The 25,086-nt window shown below is 43.0% G+C and overlaps 1 long non-coding RNA gene across 1 annotated transcript in view; it reads right to left on the bottom strand.

The window, feature by feature from the left end:
• LOC116662069 overlaps positions 1 to 12,915 on the bottom strand; it is a 32,723-nt gene extending 19,808 nt beyond the window's left edge. Inside the window, exons 1-2 of the long non-coding RNA XR_004318063.1 lie at positions 12,703 to 12,915; positions 11,777 to 11,864 (exon numbers count right to left, since the gene is read on the bottom strand). This is a non-coding gene — a long non-coding RNA (uncharacterized LOC116662069). The remainder of the gene's footprint in view (positions 1 to 11,776; positions 11,865 to 12,702) is intronic.
• Between the last annotated feature and the right edge of the window lie 12,171 nt (positions 12,916 to 25,086).

Genomic DNA, 25,086 nt, shown 5'->3' with positions numbered 1-25,086 from the left:
TAAAGGACAATAAACAGGGGTGCTAGACATCAGCCTATTCTGAGGGCTACAGGAAATGCAGGGATTTTTATGGAAGTACATCTGGTATCCTTCTACATTTTAACACATCACCACCCTCCTTCTGGACGGAGCACAATTTGCCCCCGCCCGCCAAAAAAAAAGTGTCTCTTTGGCATGAGGATTAATTTAGGCTGATTATTTTTAAGAAACAGAAGATTCAGGAAGTCTTTCCTTTTTACCTCCCCTTAGCCGCCTAAAGAATTTACACAGAGGGCTTGTTCCTCAAATAGAGCATCCGCAGAGATGTCTGCAAAGAATATGGACCGGGTGTGGTGGGGGAAACACAGCAGGGTCTGGAGATCAGAATCCACCGAGTGTCCCACTCTCTGCACTGGCCCTGCAACATGTGTTTACAAACATTTGCTTTCTATCTGCATATCAACGGCCTTCCTCTCCTTTGAAGTCTCAAACCGCTACCACCAACATGCTCTTTTGTCTTTATAGCTGAAGATGAGGGTCCCGTCAGTCTGCTGAGTGACTCAAGTTTTCCTGAATCTCACCCACATACACAGGTGACTAGTTCTGTGTGCTTTCCTCCTGTTCATCTGCCTCATGTCCATTTAACTCTTAGACCAGCCCAAAGACCTTCGAAGGGCAGACGAAATATGTCTTCCTCCCTGACACCCCTGAATCCTACACGTTTCAATCTGACCTCTTATGTGGGATCCACACTGAATGCCACTGATTCATGCAGCCTTATTTGATCCCCTCAACCAGGAAGGCATTCTGACCCCTTCCACAGCCCCACAGACGTCTATCTGAAATTCTCTGCCGTACTTACCACGCAGTAATTTGAATCACATGACTCGTGAAGTCTACTTTTGTATCCTTTCGGTCTACACCAAGTCTATAGCAACGGGTTTACATAATGGACACTGTAACCGAGCAGGACCGTATTGTCATCGGCGACCATACGGTATTTGTAACTTCTTAACTGTGTAATAGTTTAAATGGCTTTTCTCATGCTTTTGCTGACCGGGATTGGGCTGGAGAGGAGGGGAAATTTGGGTGATCTGCACACACCCCCCCCCACTTGGCTCCCAGCACCTCAGAGACAGCAGTCAGATGTTTTGTGCATCTTGTTCACCACTTGCCAACTGCGCATGTCTGCAGTAAGTTTTAGCCCCTTATGATTTCTTCGCATTCTGTTGTCCCAGCCTGTGCAACCACCGAAGCAAGAGGTCTCAGGAAGGTCTCAGCCTGCTTAAAATGCCAGAAGCATTTATCAACCTGACTTTAAACTGCACACGTTTTTCTCTAGAGCCCTTTTCTGCAGACCCCTTTCCTAAGCACCTTTGTTCTAGGCACAAGAATATCAGAAGAGTTCCAAAGCCAGAGGTGGACATCACACCCAGAAGGAAGGGGACCGTTGCATCCACAAAACCAAGGACAACTTTGCAACAAGTTGTTCCCCTGTATGGCATCTCTTTGGAAACCAGCCCTGCCCCTTGGCAGGGAAAAAGCAAAACTTCTTACAGAGCAAAGGCATTGAATTGCAAATGAAGGAAAGTACTTTTTGGAGAGGAGGTATTTTGCAAATCAATCAGTTACCTCCAATTTACAAAGAGGTGGAAAATAGCTCAAAGACAATGAACAGCGGCCTGGAGGGGAGCAGGGCAGCTATAATGCAGGTTTTCATTAAAGTGCAAATTTTTTTTTCCCCTACAAGACCACGCAGGGAGAGGGAGGAAAACCTAATGTGTGTTTTCTCATATCTTTGGTGGGCACTCCATCTTTTCATTCCTCCAGAGGCCCTGCTCCACATCCCCCTCCAAGTGTTTGAAGAATGCTGTGGTATCCTTGCAATAAATTCTGTTCATTTTGTTGAGCCTGTGTAAGAGGAATTCTATTGTTTGCAAACAAAAGTGCCTTTGATAAGACAACATTCATGCCCTTGGGTGGGGGTGGGGGAAGAAAGCTAAAATTTGCTGCTGAAACTCTGAACCCTTGATTTGTTTCCTTTTTCAAGATTGTTTTGGTCAAAGCAAGACCTAGGGTCCCCTGGATAGAGACAGCCACATATGTCCACACACTTCTCAAACACCCTGATGCTGGCATGTGGTCCAGAAAAAACACACAATAAAATAAATAGTGGAAAGAAGGCAGTGGTCTTGGATGACTGTCCTTGGAACAAGTGGCTGGGATCATATCATCCTCATCATGACAAGGGACTCTCTTATTGAAAAGCAGAGGGTCTGGTAACACATAGCCAGCATTTCTACTCAGCAACCATGGATGTACATGCAGGGAGCATCTGCCCCACCCCACCTGGCATTCCCACCCTGTCAGTTCCATCCTGGAGGGCTCTCTACCTGCCCCCCAAAGGCATCAGTGTCCAACCCAGCCTCTACCCCCAGCCCCAGGGTCTGGCCTGCAGGAAAACCCTCACTCCCTTCCAGCTTACCTCCTAGGAGCCCAGCCTGGCCCAGGATATCTGCTACTCCTTTTCCAGCTAAAATCGATATTCTTTTGTCTTTATTTCACCTGGAATGACTCTGGGCCCTACATGGGAACTTCGTCACAGTCGCTAGGATCCCTCAGAGATGACCTTGTTTTGTGGATGTATGGGACCCAACAAACTCCCATGAGATTATAGTACACAAACTGTCATTCAGACTCAATCTGTCCATCAAAGTCACTGCCGTTGTATGGAAAAAAAGAAAAATCCATTTTCACCATACCATGGAAAGAGATTTCTACCCAAGCTCCAGATAAAATGCCATTTCTCACCCTACTGCCTGTAGAACACTTCCTTTTTACCACGGATTTCAAATTTTAAACGTCTGTTAATTTCATTTTGCTTCAGAGTGCTCTTGGTTTCTCATTTCTTACTAATAATTCATTTGCTTTCAAAGAATGATTTAGCTACCTTTATTCTTTTCTCATACACACGCTAGATGAAAATTAACGAGACTAAAGCAGATGAAATGGGTTTTTGTTAAGAGAATTATAAGTGCTTAAGTGACCCTGATTTTTATATCTTCTCCATAACAAGGAGCTCAATAGGGAATGTTGAACAAAAGGTCTCCACGTCTGAGCAGTGTTAACACTCCTGTTCAGTTTCCTAGACTCAGAGCTGGGAGTTTCCCAACAAATAAATAACTGTATGGCCTTCGAAACTTTTACTTTTCCTTAGTTATGAGCCCTTTTTTGCAAGTAAAATTTAACAAAAAACTTAGTTTCAGTATGGTCAAGACAGACTCACCAGGAATCACTGTAATATTAAGGAAAAGAAAAAAGTCCATATATGGCAAAGAGGGAAAATCTTACAAATTTTTTTCCTACAAGAACAAGTTTATACTGTGTAGCACGGGGAACCATATTCCATATCTCATAGTAATCTACGGTGAAGAATACGAGAATGAATGTACGTGTGTTCCTATGTGACTGAAGCACTGTACTGTACACCAGAAATTGACACACATGGTAAACTGACTGCACTTCAATAAAAATACATTAAAAAATTGTTTTTCTTGTAAGGGTTGAGTTTTAAAAAACAGTTTCCTAGAGGAGGGTATAGCTCAGGGGTAGAGCACATGCTTAGCATGCACAAGGTCCTGGGTTCAATCCCCAGTACCTCCACTTAAAAAAAATTTTATTAAAAATACATAAATAAACTTAATTACCTACCCCCCAAAAAACAAACAAACAAACATCTTCGTCATGAATCTGAATCCAAAAAATGTCTGTTTCCACAACTAGACTGACAAAGATGAAAAAGCCTGGCACTACCTAGTATCAGTATGCACTGTCAACAAATGCATCGAAGAACAGTTGGAAACAGTACCAGCAATCTTCAGTGTGCTTGCCCATCCACTCAGCAAATGCACCTTAGAAACGGGTCCCAGGGGGACAGTCAGACAAACGTTCAGAGACACGCAAACATCCTCCTCCTATTTCTGTGTGAAATAGAAAGAAGTTTAGAGACACTCCAAATATCCATCAACAGGGCTGGCTAAACAAATTATCGTACCGTTTATCAACAAGATACCAAGGACCTACTTAAAATGATAAGAAAGACAAGATGGATAGATGGATGGATGGATGATGGATGGATAGATAGATTAGATGGATGGATGGATGGATAGACAGACAGATAGATAGATAATTGGATGGATGGATGGATGGATGGATAGGTAGATAGACACAGATAGGATGGATAGATAGATAAGATGGATGGATAGATAGGTAGGTAGGTAGATAGATAGATAGATAGACAGATAGATAGATATACATAGAGAAAAACTGCCATTGATTGACTCATCCTTGATCTATTCTCATAGGGGAAGAAACAAAAACTCAAGTTTTATACTCATTAGAGCAGCCTGTGAGCATGGCAAAAATCATGAGTTACATTTTTAATGTGAGGATCACCTGATTTCTCAACTAGTAACTGTCATCGGGATTTGGAGCTGCAAAGTGTCTACCATTCCGGAGAAAGTCAGGTGGAGCCAGATTCCTATTGGTCCTTGGACTCACCTAATTCATCCTCTCTCGATGATGGGTTCTCCACATAATTCACAAGTAGATCTGAGCTTGATAAAGCAGAAGGTGGTGGCATCGTCCCCTTTGCTCTCTCCCATGCCTGGCTTGGAGCCAGCTCAGTAAATTTGTGTTCCACCTAACCCAAGCAACAAGCCTCAGGAGAACAAGGCCAGGGAACCCACTCTCCTCTCTCGTCACAACTGTTTGCACATGCAGGTCTGCATCTGCGTTTTATCAGCACTGGAACTTACAGGATGCTACACAAAACAGAGAAGTTACCAGTGTGGGTCACTGGCCTGCGCTGTGTGCTGCAAATATCTTACTCAGTGCTCTCTTTACAGTGATTTTTTTTCTCTCTCTCTTCTCTCAGTGAACAGATGGATTAGTAACATGAGTTTTTCCCTATAATGTCAAATTGCGTTTGTTCAACAGTTGCAAAACTTGCTGCCGGGGAAACCTGATCAGACAGTTTTGGAGTAAAACCAGATACACGACAACAGGATAAAACTGAGCATCTCTCATTCTGCAACTCAGACCTACGACCAACTTATTATGACTTCGGTACTACTGCCCTGGGAGGGGGGAAGGGTACAGCTCCGTGGCAGAGCACACACTTAGCATGCATGAGATCCTGGGTTCAAGCCCCAGTACCTCCTCCAGGAATAAACAAACCTAATTACCTCCCCACTGCTAAGAGAAAACAATAAAATAATACAACAATAAAATAGTTTTAAAAGAAATTAATAGTTCTATAACCACAGTAAAACTTCTCTAAAATGCATTCAATTTAATCGTGTTATCCGATCCATCAACAGAGACTATTCCTTCTGGAAAATATTCTGGATAATTTGCTATCATGCTGAACTCTCGTGGGGGCAAACAGGCCAGCCTCTAGGCTATGAAAAAATAAATATGAATATAAATACATATACATGTATCTTCACAGATACACAGACATATTTTCCTACTATACTTATATAGTGTTTCATGTATTATGTATAGTTAGTTTATAATTAATTAAAATACGCATAATTTGTTTGACGAACACAAACTCCCTTTTCCAGATTATAGGCACCATCCCATTCTCCTATCCAGAACAATATTCCTAGTACCTCCTTGGCCTAGGACCTCGAGGGTACGGAAAGCTGACAGAAGCACGTTCTTTTTTACCCCTTGTCCACATGGACCTCACCTTACACCTCTCAATAAATCCCACTCCCCTGAGCTACTGGATAGAGAAATTTAACCACTTTCCGAATGATGCAACTCAAAAGATGATGGGTATTCTGAAAATGCTGTGCTTATATTAAATACAGCTTCCCCTTTTCCTATTCAGTGTGAAATCAGTCATTAGCAAATTCCAGGGCTGTGTGTGGCGAGGCCAGATAACACACCTCAGGAATTCCAGACAAAGGAGCCTGACATCCTGAGACTTGGTTAAGTTCTCTACCTGTCGAGGGCAAGGACTGTTCTGACTTTGAAAAGCCATGTCAGCTTGTCCCCTCTGAGTTGGGGGGGTGATGAAAGTGTGAGTGTACCCTGCTCACAGGTGGAAATAAGGAACCAAAGCAACGTGAACGCTGGAGTGTTGTGTGACCGCCAAGGGGTCAGGGAAGCCACCACTTTCTTTGTGGGATCCCTTGGAAGAGAAGTATATTTACATTCTGAGTAGAGGGGAAACCAGATCCAAGGCAATGGGGGCTGCAAGCAACTGAGGTCCTTCTGAAACACTGCCTTGCTCCCCAGTGGAAATCAGAACACAGAGGTTGGGCTTTTATTTATTTGCACGCGTTCAGCTGTATTTCACACCTGGAAATGGGTTCATTTCTTTGTCAACAGAAAATGTAAAGAAATTGGGAATGAAAGAAGAAATGTTTTTCGACCTAAATTGAAAAGAAAATCATATTTATGTATTTTAAAAATATTTTATAAATATAAATAAATAAAATCTGTTGCCCCCAAATTACACTTTCATTTATTAAAGAAAAATTCTAAAAATACATATGTAAACATAATCCATGTTGGTCAAGATGAAATTAAAACGTGAGGGCAAAACACAAAGTGTCACTCGTGTATCTTGAAGATCCACCCTCCCGTGCATGGCGCTGGAGGCCTTTGATAATACGGCCCCAACTTACACTTCCAGCCCCACCTACCACTTCTGCCTAATCCTGCTCAACCACGCTGGCCCCACAAAACTTCTCGCAGGTAGCTAAAATCCGCAGTGTACGTTAGTAACTTTACGATTGGCTTTCTCTACTCTCTTTGAATAGAATACTCTTATCAATCTCCACTGTCCGATAAAGCCCAATTGAGCCACAATTTACTCCCTCAATATAATCAGAAATCATCACATTGCTGTCCGTGTTAAAGCACGGTGTCCACCCGGACAAAGTAGCCACCATGATGTTGCCTGTCACTGCACACGTCTGTCCTCCACTAAGTATTGTGACCTTCAGAGGGTAAAGAAGCATTTTATGGTCCCAAGTTGGAGCACAGTATGCAGAACACAGTAGGTGCTCAATTAACACACATGGATGAAGAGAGCTGGGAGGGACAGGATGGAGGTGGCAAAGAGAAAGGAGCCGCATGCATATTCTTTTACGAAAAGCCATGTGATATTTCTGTAACTACGTTTACTTTATCTGCGCACATCCTGCCAGATAAGAAGTTACTCCCTCTGGGTCATTCAGACATTTTCTGAAGCTCTATAACTTTTCAGGTTTTTTCTTTCTCTCCAGTTTATTCTTTTATTTGTCCATATTGGATTTAATCCAAACCTCAGCTGAATTCCCATGGTCTCATGCTCCTAAGAGTCAAACTGAGATTCCACTCCAACAGCAATGACCTAGGCTTTCCTGGTCTGCTTCCTGCACCTGAGTCACTCAGCCTGCTTTGCTAGGAGGGCCAGGAGATCACCTCTTGGGAAAAGTGACAGAAGCACACTGCAGCCAGCACAGTGCTGCAGTCCGCCCTATCTCTGCCAGACGCGGAAGTGGCACTTCTCGTTCCCGACTCGCCCTGATGTCTCCAACTGACTGCCAGGAACCACCGGAGGCGTCCAGACCACACCTGAAACCTCCCTAGTGCAGGGGACTGCAGCCCTAGGAGCTGGAAGGTGGGTGGGAGAAGGGACCTGCTATCTTGGAGTGAAGTACGGTCACGGGATCCCGACACTGCCTTGTTTGTTCCCAAATGCATTTCCTGTTTTGGTGAAGTGCTGCTTTCACACTTCACAGTCACTGACCACGAGGAGAAACACGCAAGAAACCTGAACATCCCTTTATGAAACCTTCACAACCATTACGATCTTCCCTTGGAGCACATATCACCCAGATACCGTCTCCTTTTAAGTTTGACGCTCCTGTCTGGATACGAATCACAGAATAGTGGCTTCTGTCCTACCGTCAGCGTTAATGGGGTGAGTGCTTTTTCCAGGCACCTTCTCTGCTGAGGGCAGGTGGATTAGCCCGGAGCCTTCCTGGTTGACCAGATATCCCCAGAAACGCCTGCCTCCAGGCAGTGATCAGATGTCACTTCACAGGGGTATCGTCAATGCTCATGCACACCTGCGTCACCACATCACAGACTCATCACACAGACAGCGGCACGCCTGAACCTCCAGGACTCTGAGCCCCACCCCATCGGCTCATTTCCTCAGGGAGCACTGCTTAGAGCCTTAGACGGCACTAACACGCCTCAAGGCCACGTCATAGACTTGACTTAAACTAGACAAAGCTACGGCTTCTTCAAACCCCTCCCTTCCCAGTCCAGGCTTTCCCAGCCTTGGCACTTTCCAGCCGCTAGCACTTTGGGGCTGGATAATTCTTTCGTGTGGGGTGGGGGCTGTCCTGGGCACTCTGGGCAACACCCTTGCCCTTGACCCACCGGGTGACAGTACCACCACCTCCCTCCAATGGTAACAACCAAAAATGAGTTCATCACACCTTGCCAAACAGCGTCCCCCGAAAAGCCATGCGGTAACACCTCTCCTCAATGTTCACAGAGAACCACCATCTGGGAAAGGGTCTGGGGCATGAAAATCAGATCGCCTGCAAGTTCCAATGCACTTAGCCTTCGGCCAGAGGACACAATCTCACAGGGCTAGCCTCGAACAGAAGAAAATGAGGTAACAGCTATTCCAGGAAATCATCCTATTCGTGTTATTTTAAGTACATGAGGCCAGCACCTGACCTAATTCAGGCACTTGTGAAAATAGAGCCCATCATCAAATGTGTATTAAAAAAATCTTCAATTATTTACTTTTGAATATGGATGGTCACCTACGAGACACATTTGTAATGGAGATTACCACCCTAAAATGACTTCACTTACCCTATGACTTCTTACGTGCCAGTATATTTTATCTGGAAATACATTTTTTCTTACCATATATAGCGCCCCAACAGCACACTGCTGTGCTCTTGTGTTGGCGACGTATTATTTGTATACACTGCTTTTTCCTTTTTCTTTTTTTTTTGCAAGAGGGATGTAGTTATATTTATTTATTTAGTTTTTCGATGGAGGACCTGGGGACTGACCCCAGGACCTTGTGCACGCGAAGCATGCGCTTTTATTGCTTGAGCTGTACGGTCCCCCTTATCTGTATGCACTTCTTAATGTTTCCCATGCACTTAGACCTTGGTAAGTTTTACAGGTGAAATATTGAAAAGACCATGGGCTTTAAAGCTAGTTTTGTATCCAAACCACACTCCTTCCCTCACAAACACAGCTGTGCTGGAAACCTTATGCAAGCCTTCTGAAGTACGAGCACTTAACCCAGGAAACTATCGGAATATTCTGCTCACCAATTCTAAGCTGTGTGGGGGTTTCTCCAAGCTACCAAGCAACTCTCAGACCCCCAGCTGGGTGTCCTACAATTCAACTGAGTTCTGATACTATCCACGGGAGATACGGTCGCATAGGAGGTTCAGGGCTCAATTCTGCTACACTGTCCCCCACCCTACCCACTCGAAACTTCAGAGGACAGACTGCAAGTCCAGGGTGTCACCTGTGGTTCCGACAAACTGGCTACAGACCAGAGGTTCCAACAATCCCCTCCCCTGGGTTTGATTAATTGGCCAGAGCAGCCCACAGAAGTCAGAGGAACATTTACTTACGAGATCACAGGCTCATGATGAAAGGCGATATCTCGGGAACAGCCAGATGGAAGAGACGCAGAGGGCTCGGACCTTCCAGGCTCTCTCCAGGTCGCCATTCTCCCCAGTTCGCCATGTGTTCACCAACCCAGAAATTCTCCAAAGCCCCTCCTTTTTGGTTTTTTACGGAGGATTCATTACATAGGCCTGACTGACGAAATCACTGGCCACAGAGAACTAATTCAGCCTCCAGCCCCTCTCCCCTCCCACAGGTCCAGGGGTGGGACTGAAAGTTCCCTCTATTATTATTATTATTATTATTATTATTCAGGGTTGGCTACCAGCCCCCATCCCTAGGTGCATTTCCAAAGTCACATCATTTACATGAAAACACCTTGATTGCTCTCATCACTTAGGAAATTCCAAAGGTTTCCGGAGCTCAGTCACAGCAAAGACCAGAAATATATTTCTCACTGCAAATCAGTATCAAAGCATGCTTGCGGGGTAGGGGGAGGAAAGGTATAGTTCAATGGTAGAATGCATGCCTAGCACTCAAGAGGTCCTGGGTTCAATCCCCAGTACCTCCATTAAAAAAAAAAAAATGAACCAAATTACTCACCCCCCCAACAAAATTCAAAAAATAAATTAAATTTTAAAAAAAACATGCTTGCAGGATGATACGTGACTTTTTCTTAACACTGAAGATGCTCACTAAACGTCGGTTTCTGTCCAAGACCCAACCCCAGCACCTACTGACTGGGTAAAATGAATTGTCTGAGATTTCCGTAAGTTTGTAGGTTCTAAAAATATATAGTATTATGCCATTTGCAGCAACACGGATGGACCAAGAGACTGTCATATTAAGTGACGTAAGTCAAAGACAAATACCATATGTTATCACTTATAAGTGAAATCTTAAAAAAAAAAAAAGGCACAAATGAATTTATCTACCAAACAGAAACAGACTCACAGACATAGCAAACAAATTTAGGGCTACCAACGGGGAAAGCGGTGTGGGGGAGGGACAAATTAGGAGTGTGGGATTGGCTGATACAAACTACTTTATACAAAATAGATAAACAACAAGGTCCTACTGTATAGCACTGGGAACTACATTCAATACCTTGTAATAATCTACAATGAAAAAGAATATGAAAAGAAATATATATATATATATATATCAGAATCACTATGATATATATATATATCAGAATATATATATATATCTGTGATATATATATCAGATATATATATATATATATATATATATCAGAATCACTGATATATATATCAGAATCACTATGCTGCACACCAGAAATTAACACAACATTGTAAACCAACTATACTTCAATTAAAAAAATAGATAAAATAAAAATAAAAAACTTTTTTATTACAGACGGTATTCTCCCAAGTTTATTGCTAAAATGCTTGGAAACTGTATACATGTAGCAAGAATAAAATAAAATAAAATAAAATTCATCTATCACTTTATCACCCAGAGATAAATCACTATTTAGAGTTGCATGTGGTTTTTATTCTTTCTTTTTTCACTACGCAATTTGGAGACTTTTAAAGAAAAGATTAGAAAATAGAAAATGCTGTCTTTCTTGAAATCAATTCTGACCTTTTATACTTTCCCAGAAGTCTGGAAAAAGCAGTTGAGGAAGGAAGGGGTGCTGAAGATCGTGGAACTCCCCCACACCCTAATACAGGGGGCAGCAAACTTTCTTTACAAAGGGCCAGATAGTAAATAATTTATCCTTAGTGGGTCATAAGGTCTCTGCTGCGAGTACACATCTCTGCTCTGGTGCACAAAAGCACGCACGCATGGACAATACATAAAGGAAACGGGCACCCTCGTGTTCAATAAAACTTTATTTACAGAAGCAGGTGGTGGACAGGATTTCGCCCACGAGCTGTAATTTTCCACTTCCTGCCCTGCCGTGCCAAACGCTGACAAGGACTGACTAGTTAAGAACACTGCAGAAATGAAACAGCCCTTGTATCTAATTGCTAGAACAGTGTCTATTCTGTAATAATAATAATATTAAAGATCATCAAGGTAAAAATCCATCCAAGTACGTGAGTGAACAATCAATTGTGAAAACTCTTTACTGGGGAAAAATACTGACCTTCTGAATTCTTCTCCAATTGAAACGCTGTCACTGCTTTTGCACCACGCTTCACAAAATGTAGTTTTCTTCTGCGGCAACCTGTTCCCTGGAGTATTGATTATATTATAATCTCTCCGATTCAGCGTTTTCTGGCTGCTTCCCAAGTTATAACCATTTCTGCCACGGCATAAATCTCTTCAATAACTTCCCCCAAATCAAGTCCCCTCTGTCTTTTCTGATCAGCCTCCTTCCTTCCTACAAACGCCAGCTTTGATCAGCCACACATGGCTGATGGAATCTGCTTTTAAAAGGACCTTCTGTGACTAGGCAATTTTCTTTAAGGATGATTGCTGAGAAAACCCTCAACAATAATGTTATTTTCTTTGCAAGGTATATTTGGGATGGAGATGGGTTTCTGGTCTGTCTTCCCTCCTTCCTTCCTTCCTTCCTTCTCTCACTCCCTCCTTCCCTCTTTCCTTCCTTCTTCTCTCTTTCCTCCTTCCTTCCTTCCTCTCTTCCTCCCCACCTCCCTTCCTTCTGTTTGAAGTCTTCAATTTGCCACAGCTCACATCATTGAAAGGTCCCTACGCAAACGCATCTTCAGTCCAAGGAACACTGAGTGACCATTCCAGACAATGCTATCGCTGCTTGCGTGTTCCCAGCAGACCCCTCTGGCCCGTTCTGCGTGCCCACCTCTCGATACTTCCATCTGGTTCTGATCAGTGGCCGAGGTGGCAAAAAAGGGTAGCATCTCCATTGTTTAATACAGTCACCTCTGCTCTTGGATCAGCACAGTGTGGACGGGCTCAAAAATACAATTTGTATCTATTCACCAGCATTGATCAGACCCTGGTAAACTGATTCAGAACGATGACACAGAATAATCTGTGAAACAACATGTCGGTGTACGTAACAGCGAAGAGAATGAAACCAAGCTTAGTTACCGTGGCGTGTGTTCAGCTCAGCCCACCTCCGCCGGTTATGATGGGCTGGGGAAGGGAGATGCATTATCTTGGTATTAGGATGTACCGAGACATCATTGGTCCCTTCTGTTGGCTTGAGAGGCTTAAGAAAGGCCCTAGGAGCACTGATGAACTCATCTACAAAACAGAAACAGACTCACAGACATGGTCAACAATCTCATGGTTACTGGGGAAAAAGAGGGTAGGAAGGGATAAATTTGGCAGTTTGAAATTTGCAAATGTTAGCCACTATATACAAAAATAGATTAAAAAACAAATTTCTTCTGTAGAGCACAGGGAACTATACTCAATATCTTACAATAACCTTTAATGAAAAAGAATATGAAAATGAGTATTTGCATGTATGTGCATGACTGGGACACTGTGCTGTACACCAGAGATTGACACACTGTAACTGACTACTTCAATTTAAAAAAATACTAGTAACATAAAAAAAAAAAGAAAGTTCCTAGAAGGCTTCAGCATAAACGTCCGAGAAGCTTCAACAGGAGGGATTTGCATGTGGAATTAGCAGGAAATGTGCCTGCCTCCAAGCTCACTGCTTTGGAGTGCTGACTGCTTGCAAACGGCAGGTAACTCATATCAAAATGCTTTCCTTGTCCTCAACTTAGTCTCACGTCTCTGCCTGCTTCTGTTCAGGTTGTTAAGGACACTTCACAGTTAACAGTGACTATCTTTCCTTGTATTAGCGATGAAGCCTGAGGCTGTTATCTACATTTTATTTTCCATTCTCCAACTCTGATAAGGCTTCTTGCATATTAATTATCTGACTGGAGGACAATTAAAGAGTTCAGAAGCCAGATGGTTTTGAAGGAAAATAAAATCCATTGTACCCAAATGTGAAAAACAACACTTTAAAACATCTAGAAGAAAATATGTTAAAATGTTGTCATGGCTTTGAGTAGCAAAAGTTTTCCTTACCAGGACAAAGAATGCAAATCAACAAGGAAATGATTGATGCATTAATAACCTCAAACTTACAAAATAAATTCTTTGGTCATAAGAAACAAAACATGTAAATATAAACCATGGTTGATTCTAAATTTTTGTCTATAAAACTGATGAAAGTTTTGTAGCAGTAATATATAATTAAGGCACATAGAAAGATACATTATAGGACACCTGTTGTATAAATACATAGTATATAAAATATTTTGTATCAATAATACGTATCTGTGTTTAAAATAAAGCACTCATATCTGTGTTCAAAGTGACATGCACCAGAAAAACCCCTGTAATGGAAGGGAATATGAAAAGAATATTGTATATATATATATACACACATGTAACTGAATCACTTTGGCCGTACATCTGAAACTAGCACAACATTATAAATCAACTATACTTTAATAAAAAAAAGAAAAGAAAAGGAAGAAAAAAATGACATGTACAGGAAGGCTCCGTGAAGCATCTCCTATAACAGCAGAAAACTGAAGCCAACTTAATTTTCCATCAGTAGAAAAATAAAACCATGTATTGGACATTCAAAGACTTGGGTAGCAGATCAAAGGAAATCAACTAAACATACATTAACGTACAAAAATCTCGAACAAAACTGGAGGAAGGGAGGCAGGGAATGGTAAGTACCAGAAGGATGTGCAGAATATAGTACCATTTACGTAAAGTTTTACATCATGCAAAACAAGTCTGCATATTGTTTGTGAATGCTTGACCCATAGCGACATTTTAAAGACAAACAGGTGACAAATAAATACCAAACGTGGGATTCAGATTTTTCTGGGGGAGGGGGGGAGGCAAGATGGGAATGAATGGAGAAAAGATAGAAAAAAATATGGCAATTGTGTTTGGAACTTTCTACTGTCAAAGATGACAGATCCTCAGAGATGGATGGATGGATGATGGATGGATAGATGGACAGATGGATAGGTTGATAGATAGAGAATTGATACTAGTTCACTTCTAATTTTCTGAGAAGAGCTAGTCACTATTGATGGGACAGTCACAATGAATACCTGTATGCCAGAAAAACACTTATCTAGCGAAAATAATTAAGCCACTTCATTTTCTCCAAAGCAAATGACACGTACAGAAGATGACCCTGGATTTGCTCCAATGCAATGTCCACTAACTCCTGGATTTTGCTCCACTTCTGCCCAATTAAATATGTTCTTGGTGGTGAAAAATTCATTTCATGTCACTTTAAGCTGAACATCACTGGGAAGTTGGTTGTAAAACCCAAGTTAAACATAAAATCCCCATGAAACCAAGGCCACCATTTCCCTCTGAATCCTCATTAGCATTTCACCTCTTCATTAGCATAGGTTTAAGAGAGTTGAGGGATCCACTTAGAATTCAGCTTCCAGGAATTGATTTTCAGACATGTGATCTGGGATGTGAAGGCAATCACTGCAAGCTAGGTCACTATTTGGTTTTCTCTTTTGTTTCACAAGGTCATTTCAAACAACTGAAGTCCTACAGCATTTCCATTAAAGGAAGTACAAACTTGAAGGATATTTGTAGTGGACAAAATGTACTGAGCGATTTTCAAAAGAGAGGAAGCAATTAACTTTCTGCTCTGTAAGAAAGTGTTTGCAAATTATTTTCAGGGATCTTAATGAGAACGTCAGTTAACTTTCAGGTTTTAAGAGAAATCACATCCTACCCATCTCATCAACAGTCATGGAGCTATTAATCTGGTAGCGAATATTCCAGAGTTATAACAGTTCGTTATTTTTGAACCCATACTTGCCTGATTTTAAACATTTCCAAAAAGTTACTTTAAACAAAACAGCAAGGAGCTGCAGATTATAAACTTTATTCATAATCACAGTTGATTCTATTAAACCAAGTGCGTTTCCACCCTAACCTACTGGCCCACGGCCCTCTGCGTAAACATAATTTGAGTGTCATGTTTTATTTAGATAACTGACATTTTGACCAAGATACACAATGCTTTTTGTCACTCATGAAAGTGTATATAATTTACTCGAAGGCTTATTGAATCTTAAAGATGTGACTTATACATAATAAATGAAACAAAATGAAAAGAAAGCAAGCCACTGCCAGGTTATGGCTTGGCTGCCTATATTCCATGGAAGGAAGAAGAATCAGAGATCTGCCACTCTACATAAGGCACAGGTGAGCTGTTTCCTGTCTCGGCACCACTATCAATGCATTGTTTTGTTGGGTACGCTTTATAACGTGAGCATTCGAATCGTAGCAATGAGATACACGGATACCCAGTCTTCCGTGTGCACACACACATACTAACACATAACTTCATGGTGTCATACACACGTGGATGAAAATTACACTTTGTTATGCTTACAGGGCACCTACCAGAAGATTCTCAAGAAAAAAGTCACATGAAACCAGGCTCCCTCTTTGGGTGTCAAAGGGGACCAGTTAACAGCCCCCCACTTTTCCACCCACGCACTGAAGTAACTAAGAAAAAAAAATGAGGTATATGGAGACCAAAATGTCACCCTTATTAACATAGATATGACAGACCACGCGGGTCTTGTCAGGGTCGGGGGCAATTTAGGAATGACCCCTCCGTACCGACCCACCCATTCAGCTCCAGGCAACACTGGTCTGAGCTAGGTTTCCCTTCCACGACCCACAACATGTAAAAACAGAGAAGCATGACTGCTTCCTCTTGGCTGCTGGCTCCCAGGAGAAAGAAGAAAAGACGATGCTGGCCCTGAGGACTCAGGCAAGTCAGTCCACTTCTCACGGGGGTGGGAGGGAGGCCAGCAGTAGGTGAGAGGCAACAGAAGTTGGCAGTGCTACATCAGCCGTTGGCAGGACACACCAGGCACGGAGAAGTGCCCCCTCTTTTCCCCAGTTAGGAAGAAAAGAAAAGTTTATGTGAGGGCCGGAAATCCTTGGCTAGTCAACGTCCCATGCACCCACGACACAGATATTTGAGCACCTAGCAGGTGCCGTGTGCGTAACTGCAGAGAGTGTGCACTCCTGTGTGCTTTCCCTTTGGAGGAGGTGCGTCACCTTGGTACATGATGGAGAAGCGTGATTTGTGCCCGTGGTGTACTGATACAACAAAAGCACTTTACAGCCAATGAAACAGAGACCACGGTCACTAACCACGATGTAGATGGAGGCTTTAACCACACGACAGAGCATAATGAACTGTCTGCAAGGCTCAGCCTCCTGAATATGGTACCCAAACCACAATGGACTTAGAGCTACTCAGTGAACGACCCTCTTGTTGTGATGATGGAAAAGGGAGAGAGGGTGGAAGGAGGAAGGAAGGGAGGGAGGGAGGGGAGGGAGGAAACAGAATAATATAAATGCTAGTATGCACACATTGCCCATCATGACACCAGAGGCAAAGCCAACTTCTCCACCATTTGTCAGGATTTACAAGCCGTGGCGAACATTTCACAGAGACGCTGAAAGAAATACACGGAAAGAACGTATTCTAGGCCAGAAATATTTGAAAAGTCAGTGAACGGAAAATAAAAATATGAAAATATGATTTATAACACTGATATTACTCATTGAAGAGGTAATGTTCTGAGCTGTCGGATTAATCACCACTGTTATTGGAACCCAGAAAGAGAAAACTCAGAGGGCTATAAAGATATCTTTGTCTATAAAGAAGAATGCTGCTAAATTTTTATAAAACGTCAAATTAACAACATGTGTCTATCTCTCCGTATTTGCAATGTAATTTTAAAGTCCAAAAGACTCTACACATCTTAATTTGTTAGAGGTGTGTAGCTCTTTCTACAAAAATAATTTTGTGAAAACTTTTTCTAATTACCTTTACTCACATAGGTAAGAAAAAATATATATATATATTTTTTTTTTTTTGGTAATATACACTACTAAATGTAAATCCAAGCAAACTTCTTTATAGAAGAAAATTCTGTCAATAATTTTTCTTCAGTTTTATAAATATCTTTTTTTAGTTCCGGGTACAACCATTTCTTTTCACTTAGAGACCCAGTATTAAAGAAAGAAGAAGAAATTAGAGGGGGGAAATCCAGTAATGATGTGGTACAGGGTTACCTAATTGACTGCAAAACTTAGCAGCATTAATTAAAGAACATTTTTAACAGTCTAGAGTCTCCATTTCCAGCATTAGGTCCAACTGTCCATTGTAACAACCTCTCCCAGTATAGAAACTATAAAATGACAGATGAAATGTAAGCATCCTTTTTAAATGTTTTTTTCCTTAAAGCAAATCTGAGCTGGTGACTAAGAATCAAATACTATGGAAGCCCACAAATGACTGCACTAACACGAGGAAGCCTGCTTGCCCCGAAGATGTCTTCCAGTCTCCCTCCAGCTGCCGCAAATCTGTCATGCCAGGGGTCTCTGTGCTGAGGACAGAAGTCCAAGGATTCGGTGTGAAAAATGAAAGGGCCGTTTGAAATTCTTGCAAAAAGCCAACTCTCCCTAACCATCACAGCCTCCGTGGTAAGTTCGTCACTGGGAATTACACCACCCGTGTGGCCAAGTCACAATTTCTTTACAACGTCCACAAATCTGTAAGTGTCAGGAGGTGCCTGGTGGACGCAAACACAGACCATCACTGAAGAAATCATTTAAAAATGCAGACTTTCTGCAAATCATATTCCAGTTCCAATGCATATGAATTGTCTCTCGTTCACACACATAATTATGAAATACACAAGAAATCTAGAAAATCAGAGAACTTTCTAAATTTTCAAGTGCACTTCATAAGAGCATCAAAAAAACCATCAAATATCTTCAAATAAATTTAAGAGAAGATATATAAAATTTCTACACCAAAACTTCCAAAATACCACTGAGAGAAATTTAAGAAGATACACACGGATGGAAATATATACCATTTTCATGGATTGGAAGACTCAGTATTACTAAGACTTCTGCTGTCCCCCCCCCCAAGTTGGTGTATAAACTGAATTAAATCCCAATCAAAACAACAAGCAGACTTTTGTGGAGACGGATAAGCTGGTTTTAAAATGTATGTGGAAATTCAAAGGACCTCGCAGAATCGAGACATTCTTGAAGAATAAAGATGGAAGACTTACTATCCCAATTTGGGATTAAAACTGTGGAAATAAACATCCTCTAATTCTAAATGAGAACCAGCAGAGGCTGTTTATTGACAGGTTGCTACGGCAAAAGGGAGTCAGCCGCCAATATCTGCATTTAGCTGAGGACCCCCTCCTCCCCAGAGCAAGCAGGGAAGTGGGAAAGCTTTCCAGGGACTGCAGGGAAGGCTTCAGGTGAGCTCTGATTGGAGGCTCTTGTATGAGGAACTTGGAGACAGAGCCTGTTTGACTTTCTCCAGTTGGTTCTGAGTTGGAAGAAGGGAGACGTTAGGGAAACTGGCAGACACTGACCAGGTCCTGACCATTCTGGGTCAATTTCTGCAGAAACTCTGGCTTGACTTCTGGGTTGGTTCAAGCTCTGTTTTTGTATGTGAGCTGGGCATTGTCCACGTGATACTCAAACTCTCAGGGTAAAGCCCCAGGAATTAGGAGCGTGTGGCTCTGGGTCAAGAACGGACAAACACAAAAGACTGGGGAGTCCAGAAAGAGACCCCTGCTTGGTCTGGGGCAAAGGTGTCACTGCTGTTTGCGGAGTGGGGAGAAGATGTTCTGTTTAAAGCATGGAGCTGAACAGTTAAGAGAGTCCAATGGTAGGAAAGATTTTAATTCATAGTAGATTTTTATAGCTAAACATGTTGACTGAAAGATTAAAAACAGAGTGTGCAGCTACCAACTGTGTACAGAGGGAAAAACGGGAGGGGAGTCAGAATACAGCTCTCCCAAATATGCCCCGTTCACCGAAAGACCTCTTTGAGCCACAGGCACTTGAGAACCATGAGATGCAGGGAGAGTTACCTGCCTAGAAGCAGGCGCACGTCAGGGAGAGAGTGTCTCGTATCAAGAAAAACAAGATGAGTTTGTGTAAACAGAACTTACTAAAACAGCCTGTATCTTTTTCTTTTTGGGGGGAGGAGGTTAATTAGGGTTATTTACTTACTTTTAGAGAGGTACTAGGGATTGAACCCAGCACCCTGTGCATGCGAGCTATACCCTCCCCATAAAACAGCCTGCATCTTGCATTAGCTCATCACCCATTTCCTGGTTCCCACAACTGACCGTCCCTTGGAGCCCAAACCATCTCCAGTTAAAACAAAAAACAAACAAACAACAACAACAAAAACCAGTGTATAAGGCCTGGAGTCTAACCATTTCTTTGTGTCTCACTACTTTTCTGTGCACATAAATACTAATAAAAATGGTGTGTCTTTTCTCCTGTCCCTCTTTCTTCTGTTATGTTTAATGCACACCCTCCCAGTTTACGAACCTAAAATGAGAGAGGAAAAGTTTTTCTTCCCCAAATTTGAAAACAGGGAAAGAAAATTAAACCGAGGGGCCCTGCATGAGAGCAGCTTGAGGGTGTTTTTTTTTTGTTTTTTTTTTTTGAGGTTTCCATTTTCTTTTCTGGGCATCAGTAAATGCAAAATTTGTGATTAAAAAAAAAAAAAAAAAAACCTAAGACATCCAGGTTAATGAACTAAATCTAATTATTACGAGTGCAAGATAATTGCTAATGGGATACAGCGGCCTGAGTTTTTCAAGACAAGGCAATAAGACTGGGGTTATATCTGTAAATGGAGCTCACAGGACTGCCAACAGTTCCTTCAAAAAAAAAGCCTCAAGCTGAGTTTACTCTTAAGCAAATTTACTCTTCATAAGCGTCAGTACATTAGAGACACGATACGGTTTTAAGAGCTTAGAGTCAGTATTTAATGGGTTTAAAGTATTTGACTAGAAGGACGTGTTCATTAGATAACGGTCTGCTCCGCCCCCGCCGCCCTTTCCAAAGTTCGCTCTGCTTTCGCGAGAGACCTGAGACTGCTACCTGTTTTCACCAACCGGAAGAAATCCTAACAGGATTCTCGATTTTACTTTTGAAAAGCTAAGATGTGTCCAGCATGTGCTTGGCTGCAGCCGTCACAGAGGCAGCTCGCACGCCCAGTGGAGAGAGCGTGGCCCCCCCGAGCTCCTTCCCCTGGAACCACACTCAGCATCTGAGCATCCTGCCGCCAGGGCTGTGGGCTGAGTCTGTGAGCACCTATACTTTGTGCTTACTTAGTGCCTCCATTGGCAAGACGTGTCCTAAGGTAACTGCTTCCCCACTTCACAGCGTTTTGGCTTACAAATGGTGTCTCAGGAATGCTCCACCTTTGGACAGGGGGAGGACCTGTCATCGCTGTGCTGTGTTCCCCACTGCGGTTGCCTCAAGGCTTCCTGCGGGAAGCACGTCCGTGACCGACCACAAATGCACCTGCAGAGCAGAGCCTCGCAGGACAAATGGTCCACGGTCTGTTAAGCTGGACGTATGGGCCAAGGTCAGGCAGGATCCCTAGATGGGTGTGCTGCTCGAGGGGAGAGCACTGTTTCAAAAAAAAAAAAAAAAAATTGATGATAGTCCCAGGATCGGCAGGGCTCTGAAGGTAAGAAGGAAAAGGAAGGTAGTGGACTGTTTCTTTATCCAGTGCCAGACACGGGCAAGCCTCCCAGGTATTGTTACCAAGGCTCCTGCCCCGGAACCAGACTTCTGCCCCTGCCTCCAGGTAAACTTGCAGAAAACGGAAACCAACCACGTCTTCCAGCTGCGTTTACACCGCAGGACAAGGAGAGTCTAACCAAAGATAAACTGTGCAAGTCGGTTCAGCTCCAAAAGTGGACGAAGGTTGCCCTGCAGCTCATTACCACCTCATTACAATAGTAAGATCTCAGCTCGACCACATGGAGATTCCTCAAAAGACTAAACATAGACTTACCCTATGATCCAGCAATCCTACTCCTGGGCATATATCCAGAAGGAGCCCTACTTCAAAAAGACACCTGCACCCCAACGTTCATAGCAGCACTATTTACAAGAGCCAAGACATGGAAACAGCCTAAATGTCCACCGACAGATGACTGGATAAAGAAGATGTGGTATATTTATACAATGGAATACTATTCCAGCCACAAAAACCGACAACATAATGCCATTTGCAGCAACAGGGATGCTCCTGGAGAATGTCATTCTCAGTGAAGTAAGCCAGAAAGAGAAAGAAAAATACCGTATGAGATTGCTCATATGTGGAATCTAAAAAAAAAAAAAAAAAGGCAAACAAATTTACTTACAAAACAGAAACAGACTCAGACATAGAAAATAAACTTATGGTTACCAGGGGGGAAGGGGGTGGGAAGGGATAAATTGGCAGTTTGAGATTTGCAGATACCAACTACTGCATATAAAACAGATAAACAACAAGGTCCTACTGTACAGGACATATTCAATATCTTGTAGTAACTTATGGTGAAAAAGAATGTGAAAACGAACATATGTATGTTCATGTATGACTGAAGCATTGTGCTGTACACCAGAAATTGGCACAACATTGTAAACTGACTGTTCTTCAATTAAAAAAAAAAATATATATATATATACATAAAAAGAAATCCTTCAGTTCTTGTCATTGGTGGCTTTTATTTCGTCACTTGGAAAATCACGCAAGCAAACACTGTGCGATGACGCTGACCTGCCGGGAAATTTCAGAAGGAGTCACTAACAAGATGGACTTGAAAGAGGAGCAGGCCATCTTGTTTTGAGGAAGTCAGTCTTGTAGGAAAGTAGACATTTGCTAGAATATTACCTGCCTCCATCCCTCTTCTCCATTAGACAAGCAGCATGGATGTTCGATAGAGCTCTTGGCGGTTGTTGATACAGAGTTTACATATTAAAATCACCTGAGTAAGCTCTTAAAAAAAATTACCAGGCGGCAGACCTCACCCCAGACGAGGCACTCCAAATGCTACAGGCGCCCAAACTACAACCAAGGTCAAGTCCAACCGCATCAATCTCTGCTTTTTGCAGCCTTGCCTGCGCAACAGGAAACCACAAGCCTCTGACTGAAATTCAAGGCGCTGCACCGAATTAACTGAGTCCTAAAAGGTTAGAATTCTGCACATTTCACAAGCACCCCAAGGTTATCCTTAAGATGAGGAGCATGTAGGAAGCACTACTTTAAGACGAATGGAGAGGGAAGAAGCAGGAAAAAAAGTGATCAGCCATGAAGCTGCCAGCGATAAAAGACTCTCTGAGAGTCAAGCTGTTCTCTAAACACACTAACCCTCTTGCATTAATTATCTATATTTGTGCAACAAATTACCATAAGCTTAGTGGCGTCAAGCAGCTCACGTCCATCATCTCAGAGTTCCTGTGGATCCGGAATCTGGGCGTGGCTTGGCTGGGCCTTCTGCTCTAAGCCTGAAATCAAGGTGTCGGCCACAGCTGTGTTCTCATCCGAGGGTCACATGGGGGAGCATTCTCTTCTAAGCTCACATGGTGGCCGGCGGAATCCAGCTCCTTGTGAAGCAGAGGACTGAAGGCCTCAGCTTCTTGCTGGCTGTTGGCTGAAGACGGCCCTCAGTTCCTCGCCACGTGGGCCCCTGAGATGTGGCAGCTGCCTTCTTCAGAACTGTCAGAACACCAGGGCTCATCCCAGCTCACCAACATAATAACCCTGACCTCTCCTGAGCTCCACGGATCCTCAGCCTACAGATCTGCCCAACCGGGTTAAAAATGGTATACACTTTATAAAGTTGTTGTGACGGACATTGGAACCACTACTTGCGGTGAGCTTGGCCAAATGGCCAGTTCCCATAAATAAGAAGTTAGCACGGCCGTTATTTCTGGAAGACACTTGGTTATGCCATATTCAGGGCCCATTCTCTTGCCTGTCCAGTGTTCGCGGACAAGAGAACATGCATTCTTGTACACGGGGGTGTAGGAGGCTGTGGCGGACGGAGCTAAGGGGCCTTCTTAAACGTGTCCTCTAAAACGCTTGGTGTAAAATGAACAGCAGTGAGCTCCTATCACGTCTTTGCTGTGGGGGCTCAAAGCAGAATCACTCTTCCACGCAGTGTGAGGTTCTGTCCCACAGAGAGCAGGGAACCGCCGTGCCCCAAGCACTGCAGTGTGTCCCGTAACTGTAACAGAGGGAAAACCGTAATCCATTCAGAGATTGATGACCAAGGCACTTTGGCAGTTCACAGGGCAAGAGAATCACTTGAGGCTGAAAGTTCCACGGAGGCAGCATCTCAGGAGAGGACAGTAAATGAAACACATCACTATTGGAAAGTCCATAAAAAGCAAGTTATTCAAATATCGATGGGTGAACGCATTATTTGGCACAAAGGAGTAAAGTTCTGCTTGTTTTGCAAAATGATCCTGGACTCATCCATGGCATCGCTCGGGGCTGGGACTGAGCATCTGTTAGAATCATTCCACAAGGGTGGCTGGACCCCCTCCTCCCACCCACAGTTTGGTTTAGAGATCAAGATGGTTGATGCCACGAACGTCAAGAATGCTTGGAAAGGTTTATCACTCGCATGATGAGGCTTTCTGGTATGGTACAAAAAGGCTCGAGAGAGCAGGGAAAGGAGATGAGAGCCTTTATGAGGTTAGGGCATGAGCCCGGGGTGAGGGTTTCTCCACAGGGGCTGGAGCTTGCACCGTTTAAACCTCCCACCATGAGCAAGGAGGGGACACCTGGGCGCCCCACCAGCTTGCCCGGGTGTGGACAGAAGGCGAAAGGGGACAGGTGGCCTTGGTAGTAGTCCGCAGCCCAATGTCAAGAGAATGGAGTCACACCCTTTAGTTAAGGACCTTCCTTACACGAGTGGTCACAAGGATTCACCCGCTTGCCTGGGCTCACACGTCAAACCAACAACTCCAGAAACAAGCCAGAATCAGGGCTAAGCTTGCACCTGCTTTCCACTGAGAGCAGATCAGGAGAACCACAAAGGGTCTCCCCCTGCACGTGAGGTCTTGAAATGTATTTTCAAGGGTAGGACATTGAGGAGAAGTCATAAAACCGCTGCCGACCACATCGGAGAAGAGGGTGGGTGCAGAGACTGGAAATGTGAGAACAAGGGCTCACCCCATGACAAGATATATGTCCTCATTCCCTGTTCTTGTGGTTGTAGCTGCAGATTAAACACAAGGATTCTATGTAAGGATTTCTTTTTTTAAAAAGGCTTTTTTATGCCTCAAATTAAGCACAAGTATTCTCTGAAAGGATTTCTTTATAAATGTATGTGTGTGTGTGTGTGTTTTTCATGCCAGGGCTGTGAATTCTGTATCTCCAGAGTAGACAGCTCAAGGGTCTTCATTATTACCGTTATTATTTAACAAACAGTGATCATTATCACCTCTTCCTCTAAAAGAAAGCTGGCTTTCGTACAGACTGTGAGGAATAATAGAAGTTTTCAGAAATGAGGGTCCTATGTTGAAGAGTCTGTCTCTTAGAAGAAGTAAACAGAGGTCAAGGATCATGGCCAAGGACTTCGCTGTCCA

The sequence above is a fragment of the Camelus ferus genome, chromosome X (assembly GCF_009834535.1).
Source record: "Camelus ferus isolate YT-003-E chromosome X, BCGSAC_Cfer_1.0, whole genome shotgun sequence".
Lineage (NCBI taxonomy): Eukaryota > Metazoa > Chordata > Mammalia > Artiodactyla > Camelidae > Camelus > Camelus ferus.
Note: the sequence above shows the minus strand (reverse complement) of the source record. Positions and strands in the feature narration are given on the sequence as shown.